The following is a 12,353-nucleotide window of genomic DNA, read 5'->3' on the forward strand; positions in this document are numbered from 1 at the left end:
TGGTTGCCTGAATGGGTTCCCAATTAGAGACAGCTGGTTTCTGTTGTCTCTGATTGGGAGCCATATTTAAGGTAGCCATAGGCTTTAGTTTGTTGTGGGTAATTGTCTATGGTGAACGTTTGTAGCATGTGTGTGTGCACTACGTTTATAGCTTCACGGTCGTTTGTTGTTTTGTTAGTTTGTAAGTGTTTTGTTTCGTTTTTTCCTTCTTCACAATAAAAAGAAGATGGCTTATTTTCCACATGCTGCGTTTTGGTCCGTCTCTCCCCCACACGATCATGACAGAATTACCCACCAACATCGGATCAAGCGGCGTGTAAAGCGGCAACAGGACCCACCTACACAGGATTCTTGGACATGGGAGGAGATACTGGATGGTAAGGGACCTTGGGCACAACCAGGAGAATATCGCCTCCCTCGTGAAGAGCTGGAGGCAGCGAAAGCCGAGAGGAGGCGATATGAGGAGGCAGCACGGAAGCAAGGCTGGAAACCTGTGAGTGATACCGAAAACATTTCTTGGGGAGGGGCTCATGGGGAGTGTGGCGAGTCCAGATGGGAGATCTGCGTCAACTTCCCGTGCTACCCGTGAGGACTCTAAGAGGGAACCTGAGCCAGTCAGGTTGATATTGGAGGTGAACAATGGGGATGATACAGAGACTGTTAAGGATTTATTGGGTAGGTTGGAAGAGAGTGAAATGAGGGTGCTGCTGTGTTGGTGCGTGAGGAACAAGATCCACCCGACAGAGCGTGTGCGGGATGTGATGTTACCTGAGTCAGCTCTCCATGCTCGTCCTGATGTGCGTGCTAACCGTCTGGGAATGACAGTCCCACGAACCAGGCCTCCTGTACGCCTCCCTAGTCCTCCTGTATTAGCCCCACGTACTAACTCTTCTGTGACAGTCCCCAGCCCAGTACCACCAGTGCCTCCTCCACGCACTAGCCCTATGGTGCGTGTCTCCAGCCCTTTACCACCAGTGCCTAAACCACGCACCAAGCCTCCTGTGTGTCCCCAGAGTCCTGTGCGTCCTGTTGCTGCTCCCCGCACTAGCCCTGAGATGCGTGTCCCCAGCCCGGTACCACCAGTTCCGGCACCACGCACTAGGCCTAATGTGCGTCCCCAGGGTCCAGTATGCCCTGTTCCTTCTCCCCGCACTAGCCCTGAGATGCGTGTCCCCAGCCCGGTACCACCAGTTCCGGCACCACGCACCAGGCCTACAGTGCGCCTCAGCCGGCCAGAGTCTGCCGTCTGCACAGCGATGCCTGAACTGCCCGTCTACCCAGCGCCATCTGAGCCATCCGTCTACCCAGCGCCATCTGAGCCATCCGTCTACCCAGCGCCATCTGAGCCATCCGTCTATCCAGCGCCATCTGAGCCATCCGTCTACCCAGCGCCATCTGAGCCATCCGTCTGCCCCGAGCCATTAGAGCCGCCCGTCTGTCCCGAGCCGTCAGAGCCGTTCGTCAGTCAGGAGCCGCTAGAGCCATTCGTCAGACAGGATCTGCCAGAGCCGCCAACCAGACAGGATCTGCCAGAGCCGCCAACCAGACAGGATCTGCCAGAGCCGCCAACCAGACAGGATCTGCCAGAGCCGCCAATCAGACAGGATCTGCCAGAGCCGCCAACCAGACAGGATCTGCCAGAGCCGCCAACCAGACAGGATCTGCCAGAGCCGCCAGCCAGCCACTTTCAACTCCAAGGTGGCTTAGCAGTTCAGACGTCTTTTTCCGTGTTGTCGTGTCGTGTCCTGTATATATATATATATTTACACCTTTTCTTCACATATCTTTAATTTATTTTATTATCCAAGAACTCAACTACAAAAGCTTTCCTGCAAAAGCTTTCCTGCAACCCGCTTCTCCAATTACAATAAGTATTACTTACCTCAATCTGAAAATCCATCGTGGAAGAAAGCCAGGGGCTAATTCAGAAGCTAGCCTGAAAGCTAACCAGAAGCTACTCCGATAGCTAGCCAGAAGCTAATCTGTAGCTGCCCCGAAATTAGCCGGTTTGCTGGCTAGCGTTGGTGTTTCAGCTGCCCACGTTTTGCGGTCATCAGCTATTCCTTTAGCTCGATAATCTACCGGCACTTTTGTGCAACGCGACTTGGACCGGAGCATTCCGGGACTTTTTTTCTCTCAGTTTCCCCGGATTCCAACCGCAGGCTCTGGACACTTGCACCTTGATTTCGCAGCTAGCTAGCTGCATACCGTGTGACTATTGGCTTACGTCGACCCCGGAGCAAACTCAAATCATGCTGGAGCTAGCCAGCTGAGGAGTTCCATCACCATCCGGACCCGTTTCTTTTGTTGCTGCTGCAGATACGGAACCCCACCGGGCCTTCACGACTGACTGCCGACGTTATCTGCCCGAGGGATTTATCCAACCGGCACCTCCGTCCCGACGTTACCTGAACGCTCATCTGAGGCCCGCTAATCGTTAGCTGTCTTATCGGCTGCTATCTGAACAAAACCCCACTACACGGAACCTACCGACGGAAACGCACGAGGTATCTACAAACAGACCTCCATCCTATGCTGCTACCGATAGCCATATACCCGGCCAGCTGTCTGGATCGCCACGACCCCAACCAACCTCTACTCACTGGACCCTTATTGATCACTCGATTAAGCATGCCTCTCCTTAATGTCAATATGCCTTGTCCATTGCTGTTCTGGTTAGTGTTTATTGGCTTATTTCACTGTAGAGATTCTAGCCCTGCCCTCTATACCATATCCAACCTCTCAGTTCCACCACCCACATATGCGATGACATCACCTGGTTTCAATGATGTTTCTAGAGACAAGATCTCTCTCATCATCACTCAATACCTAGGTTTACCTCCACTGTATTCACATCCTACCATACCTTTGTCTGTACATTATTCCTTTAAACTATTTTATCGCCCCCAGAGACTTCCTTTTACTCTCTGCTCTAGTAGCTCTAGGCGACCAATTCTCATAGCTTTTAGCCGTACCCTTATCCTACTTCTCCTCTGTTCCTCTGGTGATGTAGAGGTGAATCCAGGCCCTGCAGTACCTGGCTCCACTCCTATTCCCCAGGCGCTCTCTTTTGATGACTTCTGTAACCGTAATAGCCTTGGCTTCATGCATGTTAACATTAGAAGCCTCCTCCCTAAGTTTGTTTTGTTCACTGCTTTAGCACACTCTACCAACCCGGATGTTTTAGCCGTGTCTGAATCCTGGCTTAGAAAGACCACCAAAAATTCAGACATTTTTATCCCCAATTACAATATTTTCAGACAAGATAGAACGGCCAAAGGGGGCGGTGTTGCAATCTACTGCAAAGACTGCCTGCAGAGTTCTGTTATACTATCCAGGTCTGTTCCCAAACAATTTGAACTTCTACTTTTAAAAATCCACCTCTCTAAAAACAAGTCTCTCACCGTTGCCGCCTGCTATAGACCACCCTCTGCCCCCAGCTGTGCTCTGGACACTATATGTGAACTGATTGCCCCCCATCTATCTTCAGAGCTCGTGCTGCTAGGCGACCTAAATTTGAACATGCTCAACACCCCAGCCACCCTACAATCTAAGCTTGATGCCCTCAATCTCACACAAATTATCAATGAACCTACCAGGTACCACCCCAATTACGTAAACACGGGTACCCTCATAGATATCATCCTAACAAACTTGCCCTCCAAATACACCTCTGCTGTTTTCAACCAAGATCTCAGCGATCACTGCCTCATTGCCTGCATCCGTAATGGGTCAGCGGTCAAACGACCTCCACTCATCACTGTCAAACGCTCCCTGAAACACTTCAGCGAGCAGGCCTTCCTAATCGACCTGGCCGGGGTATCCTGGAAGGATATTGATCTCATCCCGTCAGTAGAGGATGCCTGGTCCTTTTTTAAAAATGCCTTCCTCACCATCTTGAATAAGCATGCCCCATTCAAGAAATTTAGAACCAGGAACAGATATAGCCCTTGGTTCTCTCCTGACCTGACTGCCCTTAACCAACAGAAAAACATCCTATGGCGTTCTGCATTAGCATCGAACAGCCCCCGTGATATGCAACTTTTCAGGGAAGCCAGAAACCAATATACACAGGCAGTTAGAACAGCCAAGGCTAGCTTTTTCAAGCAGAAATTTGCTTCCTGCAACACAAATTCAAAAAAGTTCTGGGACACCGTAAAGTCCATGGAGAATAAGAACACCTCCTCCCAGCTTCCAACCGCTCTGAAGATAGGAAACACTGTCACCACCGACAAATCCACTATAATTGAGAATTTCAATAAGCATTTTTCTACGGCTGGCCATGCTTTCCACCTGGCTACCCCTACCCCGGACAACAGCACTGCCCTCCCCTCTGCTACTCGCCCAAGCCTTCCCCATTTCTCTTTCTCCCAAATACAGTCAGCTGATGTTCTTAATGAGCTGCAAAATCTGGACCCTTACAAATCAGCCGGGCTAGATAATCTGGACCCTTTCTTTCTAAAACTATCTGCTGAAATTGTTGCCACCCCTATTACTAGCCTCTTCAACCTCTCTTTCGTGTCGTCTGAGATCCCCAAAGATTGGAAAGCAGCTGCGGTTATCCCCCTCTTCAAAGGGGGGGACACCCTTGACCCTAACTGCTACAGACCTATATCTATCCTACCCTGCCTTTCTAAGGTCTTCGAAAGCCAAGTCAACAAACAGATTACCGACCATTTCGAATCACACCACACCTTCTCCGCTATGCAATCTGGTTTCAGAGCTGGTCATGGGTGCACCTCAGCCACGCTCAAGGTCATAAACGATATCGTAACCGCCATCGATAGGAAACAATACTGTGCAGCCATATTCATTGACCTGGCCAAGGCTTTTGACTCTGTCAATCACCACATCCTCATTGGCAGACTCGACAGCCTTGGTTTCTCTAATGATTGCCTCGCCTGGTTCACCAACTACTTCTCTGATAGAGTTCAGTGTGTCAAATCGGAGGGTCTGTTGTCCGGGCCTCTGGCAGTCTCTATGGGGGTGCCACAGGGTTCAATTCTTGGACCGACTCTCTTCTCTGTTTACATCAATGATGTCGCTCTTGCTGCTGGTGATTCTCTGATCCACCTCTACGCAGACGACACTATTCTGTATACTTCTGGCCCTTCTTTTGACACTGTGTTAACAACCCTCCAGGCGAGCTTCAATGCCATACAACTCTCCTTCCGTGGCCTCCAACTGCTCTTAAATACAAGTAAAACCAAATGCATGCTCTTCAACCGATCGCTGCCTGCTCCTGCCCGCCTGTCCAACATCACTACTTTGGACGGCTCTGACTTAGAATATGTGGACAACTACAAATACCTAGGTGTCTGGTTAGACTGTAAACTCTCCTTCCAGACCCACATCAAACATCTCCAATCCAAAGTCAAATCTAGAATTGGCTTCCTATTCCGCAACAAAGCATCCTTTACTCATGCTGCCAAACATACCCTTGTAAAACTGACCATCCTACCAATCCTCGACTTCGGTGATGTCATTTACAAAATAGCCTCCAAAACCCTACTCAATAAATTGGATGCAGTCTATCACAGTGCCATCCGTTTTGTCACCAAAGCCCCATATACTACCCACCACTGCGACCTGTACACTCTCGTTGGCTGGCCCTCGCTTCATACTCGTCGCCAAACCCACTGGTTCCAGGTCATCTACAAGACCCTGCTAGGTAAAGTCCCCCCTTATCTCAGCTCGCTGGTCACCATAGCAGCACCTACCTGTAGCACGCGCTCCAGCAGGTATATCTCTCTAGTCACCCCCAAAACCAATTCTTCCTTTGGACGCCTCTCCTTCCAGTTCTCTGCTGCCAATGACTGGAACGAACTACAAAAATCTCTGAAACTGGAAACACCTATCTCCCTCACTAGCTTTAAGCACCAGCTGTCAGAGCAGCTCATAGATTACTGCACCTGTACATAACCCATCTACAATTTAGCCCAAACAACTACCTCTTTACCTACTGTATTTATTTATTAATTTATTTTGCTCCTTTGCACCCCATTATTTCTGTCTCTACTTTGCACTTTCTTCCAATGCAAACCAACCATTCCAGTGTTTTTTTAAAGTTTTTATTTTACTTGCTGTGTTGTACTCACTTCGCCTCCATGGCCTTTTTATATTTTTATTTATTTATGCATATATCTGTTTGCCTTCACCTCCCTTATCTCACCTCACTTGCTCACATTGTATATAGACTTTTTTTTTTCACTGTATTACTGACTATATGTTTGTTTTTACTCCATGTGTAACTATGTGTTGTTGTATGTGTCGAACTGCTTTGCTTTATCTTGGCCAGTTCGCAATTGTAAATGAGAACGTGTTCTCAATTTGCCTACCTGGTTAAATAAAGGTTAAATAAATAAATAAAAATAAATGTGCAGCCAGAGCCGCCAGCCAGCCATGTGCAGCCAGAGCCGCCAGCCAGCCATGTGCAGCCAGAGCCGCCAGCCAGCCATGTGCAGCCAGAGCCGCCAGCCAGCCATGAGCAGCCAGATCCGTCAGCCAGCCATGAGCAGCCAGATCCGTCAGCCAGCCATGAGCAGCCAGATCCGTCAGCCAGCCATGAGCAGCCAGATCCGTCAGCCAGCCATGAGCAGCCAGATCCGTCAGCCAGCCATGAGCAGCCAGATCCGTCAGCTAGCCATGAGCAGCCAGATCTGTCAGCCAGCCATGAGCCGTCCAGCCAGGATCTGCCAGAGCCGTCATCCAGCCAGGATCCGCCAGAGCCGTCATCCAGCCAGGATCCGCCAGAACCGTCATCCAGCCAGGATCTGCCAGAGCCAGCCAGCCAGGATCCGCCAGCCAGCCAGGATCCACCAGAGCCAGCCAGCCAGGATCCGCCATCCAGCCAGGATCCGTCCCTCAGTCCGGAGCTGCCCCTTATCCTGGTGCTGCCCCTTATCCTGGTGCTGCCCCTTATCCTGGTGCTGCCCCTTATACTGGTGCTGCCCCTTATCCTGGTGCTGCCCCTTATACTGGTGCTGCCCCTTATCCTGGTGCTGCCCCTTAGTCCGGTGCTGCCCCTTAGTCCGGTGCTGCCCCTTAATCCAGTGGGGTTAATGTGGAGGGTGGCCATTTGGAGGAAGCTAAGGAGGCGGGTAGTGACTGTGGTGGGATGGGGACCACGACCAGTGCCGGAGCCGCCACCGTGGAAGGAAGCTCACCCAGACCCACCCCTAGACTGTGTGCTGGTGCGCCCAGAGTTCGCACCTTAAGGGGGGGGTTATGTCACGCCCTGGCCTTAGTATTCTTTGTTTTCTTTATTATTTTAGTTAGGTCAGGGTGTGACATGGGTAATTTATGTGGGTTTTTGTAGTGTCTAGGGTGGTTGTAAGGTTTAGGGGGTTTATTTAGAGTAGTTGGGTTTATGTTTAGTATAGTTGTCTAGCTGTGTCTATGTTGTGTTGTGTGTAGTTGTCTAGGAAAGTCTATGGTTGCCTGAATGGGTTCCCAATTAGAGACAGCTGGTTTCTGTTGTCTCTGATTGGGAGCCATATTTAAGGTAGCCATAGGCTTTAGTTTGTTGTGGGTAATTGTCTATGGTGAACGTTTGTAGCCTGTGTGTGTGCACTACGTTTATAGCTTCACGGTCGTTTGTTGTTTTGTTAGTTTGTAAGTGTTTTGTTTCGTTTTTTCCTTCTTCACAATAAAAAGAAGATGGCTTATTTTCCACATGCTGCGTTTTGGTCCGTCTCTCCCCCACACGATCGTGACAACCAGTCCCTCCCGCAGCAAAGCGGGACGGTGGGATGGTGTTCTTCGGCAAGCATCCACCTTTTTCCTCCAAACATAACGATGGTCATTATGGCCAAACAGTTCTATTTTTGTTTCATCAGACCAGAGGACATTTCTCCATAAAGTATGATCTTTGTCCCCATGTGTAGTTGCAAACCGTAGTCTGTCTTTTTTATGGCGGTTTGGAGCAGTGGCTTATTTCTTGCAGAGCGGCCTTTCAGGTTATGTCGATATCGGGCTTGTTTTACTGTGGATATAGATACTTCTGTACCCGTTTCCACCAGCATCTTCACAAGGTCCTTTGCTGTTGTTCTGGGATTAATTTGCACTTTTCGCACCAAAGTACGTTCATCTAGGAGACAGAATGCGTCTCCTTCCCGAGCGGTATGACGGCTGCGTTGTCCCATGGTGTTTATACTTGCGTACAATTGTTTGTACAAATGAATGTGGTACCGTCAGGTGTTTGGAAATTGCTCCCATGGATGAACCAGACTTGTGGAGGTCTACAAATATTTTTCTGAGGTCTTGGCTGATTTCTTTTGATTTTCCCATGATGTCAAGCAAAGAGGCACTGAGTTTGAAGGTAGGCCTTGAAATACATCCACAGGTACACCTCCAATTGACTCAAATGATGTCAATTAGCCTATCAGAAGCTTCATAAGCCATGACATCATTTTCTGGAATTTTCAAAGCTGGTTAAAAGCACAGTCAACTTAGAGTATGTAAACTTCTGACCCACTGGAATTGTGATACAATTAATTATAAGTGAAATAATATGTCTATACAATTGTTGGAAAAATTACTTGTGTCAATCACAAAGTAGATGTCCTAACCGACTTGCCAAAACTAAAGTTTGTTAACAAGAAAAAATCGTTTTAATGACTCCAACCTAAGTGTATGTAAACTTCCGACTTCAACTGTAGGTGCCCTACTTTGCAAGGCATTGGAAAACCTCCCTGGTCTTTGTAGTAGAATCTGTGTTTGAAATTCACTGCTCGACTGAGGGACCTTGTGTGGGGTACAGAGATGAGGTAGTCATTCAAAAATCATGTTAACTATTTGTATACAGTGAGTCCATGCAATTTATTATGTGACTTAAGCACATTTTTACTCCTAAACTTACTTAGCCTTGCCATAACAAAGGGGGTTGAATACTTGTTGACGCAAGACATTTTTTATTAATTTGTAAAAATGTTGATGTCAGTTAGCCTATCAGAAGCTTCTAAAGCCATGACATCATTTTCTGGAGTTGTTTTCCAAAGTTGTTTAACTTTGGGCTGCAAGCCCGAAGCCGGGCACAATATGACAACAGCCACTTCAAGTGCAGGGCGCGAAATTCAAAATATATTTTTTATAAATATTTAACTTTCACACATTAACAAGTCCAATACAGCATATGAAAGATAAGCATCTTGTGAATCCAGCCAACATGTCTGATTTTTAAAAGGTTTTACAGTGAAAACACCACATATATTTATGTTAGTTCACCACCAAATACAAAAAAGGACAGACATTTTTCACAGCACAGGTAGCATGCACAAAGCCAACCTAACTAACCAAGAACCAACCAAACTAACCAAGAAACAACTTCATCAGATGACAATCTTATAACATGTTATACAATAAATCTATGTTTTGTTCGAAAAATGTGCATATTTGAGGTATAAATCAGTTTTACATTGCAGCTACCATCACAGCTACCGTCACAAATAGGACCGAAGCAGCCAGAGAAATTACAGACACCAACGTCAAATACCTAAATACTCATCATAAAACATTTCTGAAAAATCGATGGTGTATAGCAAATTAAAGACAAACATCTTGTGAATCCAGCCAATATTTCTGATTTTTTAAGTGTTTTACAGCGAAAACACAATATAGCATTATATTAGCTTACTACAATAGCCTACAACACTACCGCATTCATTCATCAAGGCACGTTAGCGATAGCAATAGGCACGTTAGCGATAGCGAATAAACCAGCAAAAGATATATATTTTTGACTAACCTTGATAAGCTTCATCAGATGACAGTCCTATAACATCAGGTTATACATACACTTATGTTTTGTTCGAAAATGTGCATATTTAGAGCTGAAATCAGTGGTTATACATTGTGCTAACGTAGCATCTTTTTCCCAGAATGTGCAGATATTTTTATGGCACTCAACTATTCTGACCAAATAACTATACATAAACGTTACTAAAAAATACATGTTGTATAGGAAATGATAGATACACTAGTTCTTAATGCAATCGTAGTGTTAAAATTCTAAAAATAACTTCATTACGACATCCAGCTTAGGTATAGCGAGAGAGTACCCAAAATCTGGGCGCAAACGACTAGTACAACATGTTCGACAGATATATGAAATAGCATCATAAAATGGGGCCTACTTTTGATGATCTTTCATCAGAATGTTTTACAAGGGGTCCTTTGTCGGGAACAATCGTTGTTTGGATTTAGAATGTCCTCTTCTCCAGTCAATTAGCACGGAAAGCTAGCAAAGTAGCGCAAAGCTCTCCTTCCTGAACAAAGGCACACAACGCAACATGCCTAACGTCCCGAATAAATTTCAATAATCTAATAAAACTATATTGAAAAAACATACTTTACGATGATATTGTCAAGTATCAAATAAAATCAAAGCCGGAGATATTAGTCGTCCATAACGACAGCTTATCAGAAGGCAAAACCAGGTCCCTTCACACGCTCTCCAGAAAACAGGAAACTGGTGACACGTCATGCCGAGAGCTTTTATTTGACCCCAGATCAAGTTATTCACTCAATTTCTTCTCTCACTGCCTGTCGACATCTAGTGGAAGACGTATGAAGTGCATCTATACTAATACATATCAAGGACATTAATAGGCAGGCTCTAGAACAGAGCATCGATTTCAGATTTTCCACTTCCTTTCAGGAAGTTTGCTGCAAAAGGAGTTCTGTTTTACTCACAGATATAATTCAAACGGTTTTAGAAACTAGAGAGTGTTTTCTATCCAATAGTAATAATAATATGCATATTGTATGAGCAAGAATTGAGTACGAGGCCGTTTGAAATGGGCACCCTTTATCCGGCTACTCAATACTGCCCCTGCAGCCCAAACAGGTTAAAGGCACAGTCAACTTAGTGTATGTAAATGTCTGACCCACTGGAATTGTGATACAGTGAATTATAAGTGAAATAATCTGTTTGTAAACAATTGTTGGAGAAATTGTGAAATGCACAATGTAGATGTCCTCACCGACTTGCCAAAACTGTAGTTTGTTAACAAGAAATTTGTGGAGTGGTTGAAAAACAAGTTTTAATGATTCCAACCTAAGTGTATGTAAACCTCCGACTTCAACTGTATATCAGATTCAAAAATGCAAAGAATGCTCTTCTTCTTCTTCAGTCCTTTTTGTTTTTTCCTAGCATTTCCTCCTACAAACAAATCTTTTGCTGTGTTTCTGTGCCATTCGACTCACTTTCTTGACTTTACCTCCATCTTTTCTTCTATTCTTCATATTGATACAGTATACACCTACCCTCCTCTATTATTTACTGCGTTCACTGCTTCCCCCCCCCCCCACTTACACATTACCTCCTCTCTTTTTCAGCCTCAGTCTTTCTTCACCTTTCTTTACCCTCTGTGTTTGTAGAGGAGACCCTGTGCTTCAGCCTGTGATGTGACTTCAGTCGAGCATCATGCTGGGGTGATGTGCAGCATACATTTGTTAACACCTGTTGGGATATCAAATGCATGTGAATAATAAACATACTGGCACCTGGAAGTCATGTTTCTAATAACTGGGACGTTTGACCGCTGACTTATTTGACGTGAGAAAAATCAAATATATACATGGAAATAATACATCAGAACTATTATGACATTGTCTACCATTGTCTGTTTTCTGTATTCAACTTCGATGAGGGTTGGTGAACATACTGAGTGCACCCTATCTATTTCTATGGTAAGGCATGGCATTGGTCAGATTCTATGCTAATGTGGAGGGGGATGGGCGCTAGGCATGGCTGGATGTTCTATGCACCCCATGAGATGTTACCCCATGTGGCTTGACTAAGGCTGCCTGGGAAGTTAAGCATGGCTATAACTATGCAGAGCGGCTTCTCTCTCTACCGTCTGTCGGTTTCCAGGGGAAATGGAAGGAAGCCTGTGATGTGACTTCCGCTTTTGGACGTTAACAAGGCTACACTCCCTCTGAACTCCTCCTCCACATTTACTGGATTGGTTGAACAGTGCAGAAGAGAACCTCCCCCGATAACCCCCCCCCCCCCCCCCCCCCGGAATGTGGGGCCGAATGTGGGGCCGAATCGGGAGGTGGTACTCACTAAGCAAGCAGCGTGACGTCCTTTACAGTGGTGCAGTGACCAAATCTCCAGCTGCGCTCGGCTCAACGCTGGGGTCGCTGTTGAGTAAGTTTGAGGGGTGAAGGTAGCGCATGTGGATGTGTGAAACTTACTCCTCAGCTTGAAGTGTCTCCACTTGCGCCAGCGAATAGCCAGCTTGAAGTGTGGCACTGACCTGTAAGACGCTTCAGGAGGGTGATCACATGTGCTAGCAAGGCAGAGGTCCCGAGTTTGCGCCAGGTATGGGCCGAATCGGGAGGAAGTG

The sequence above is a fragment of the Salvelinus fontinalis genome, chromosome 6 (genome assembly GCF_029448725.1).
Source record: "Salvelinus fontinalis isolate EN_2023a chromosome 6, ASM2944872v1, whole genome shotgun sequence".
Classification (NCBI taxonomy): Eukaryota; Metazoa; Chordata; class Actinopteri; order Salmoniformes; family Salmonidae; genus Salvelinus; species Salvelinus fontinalis.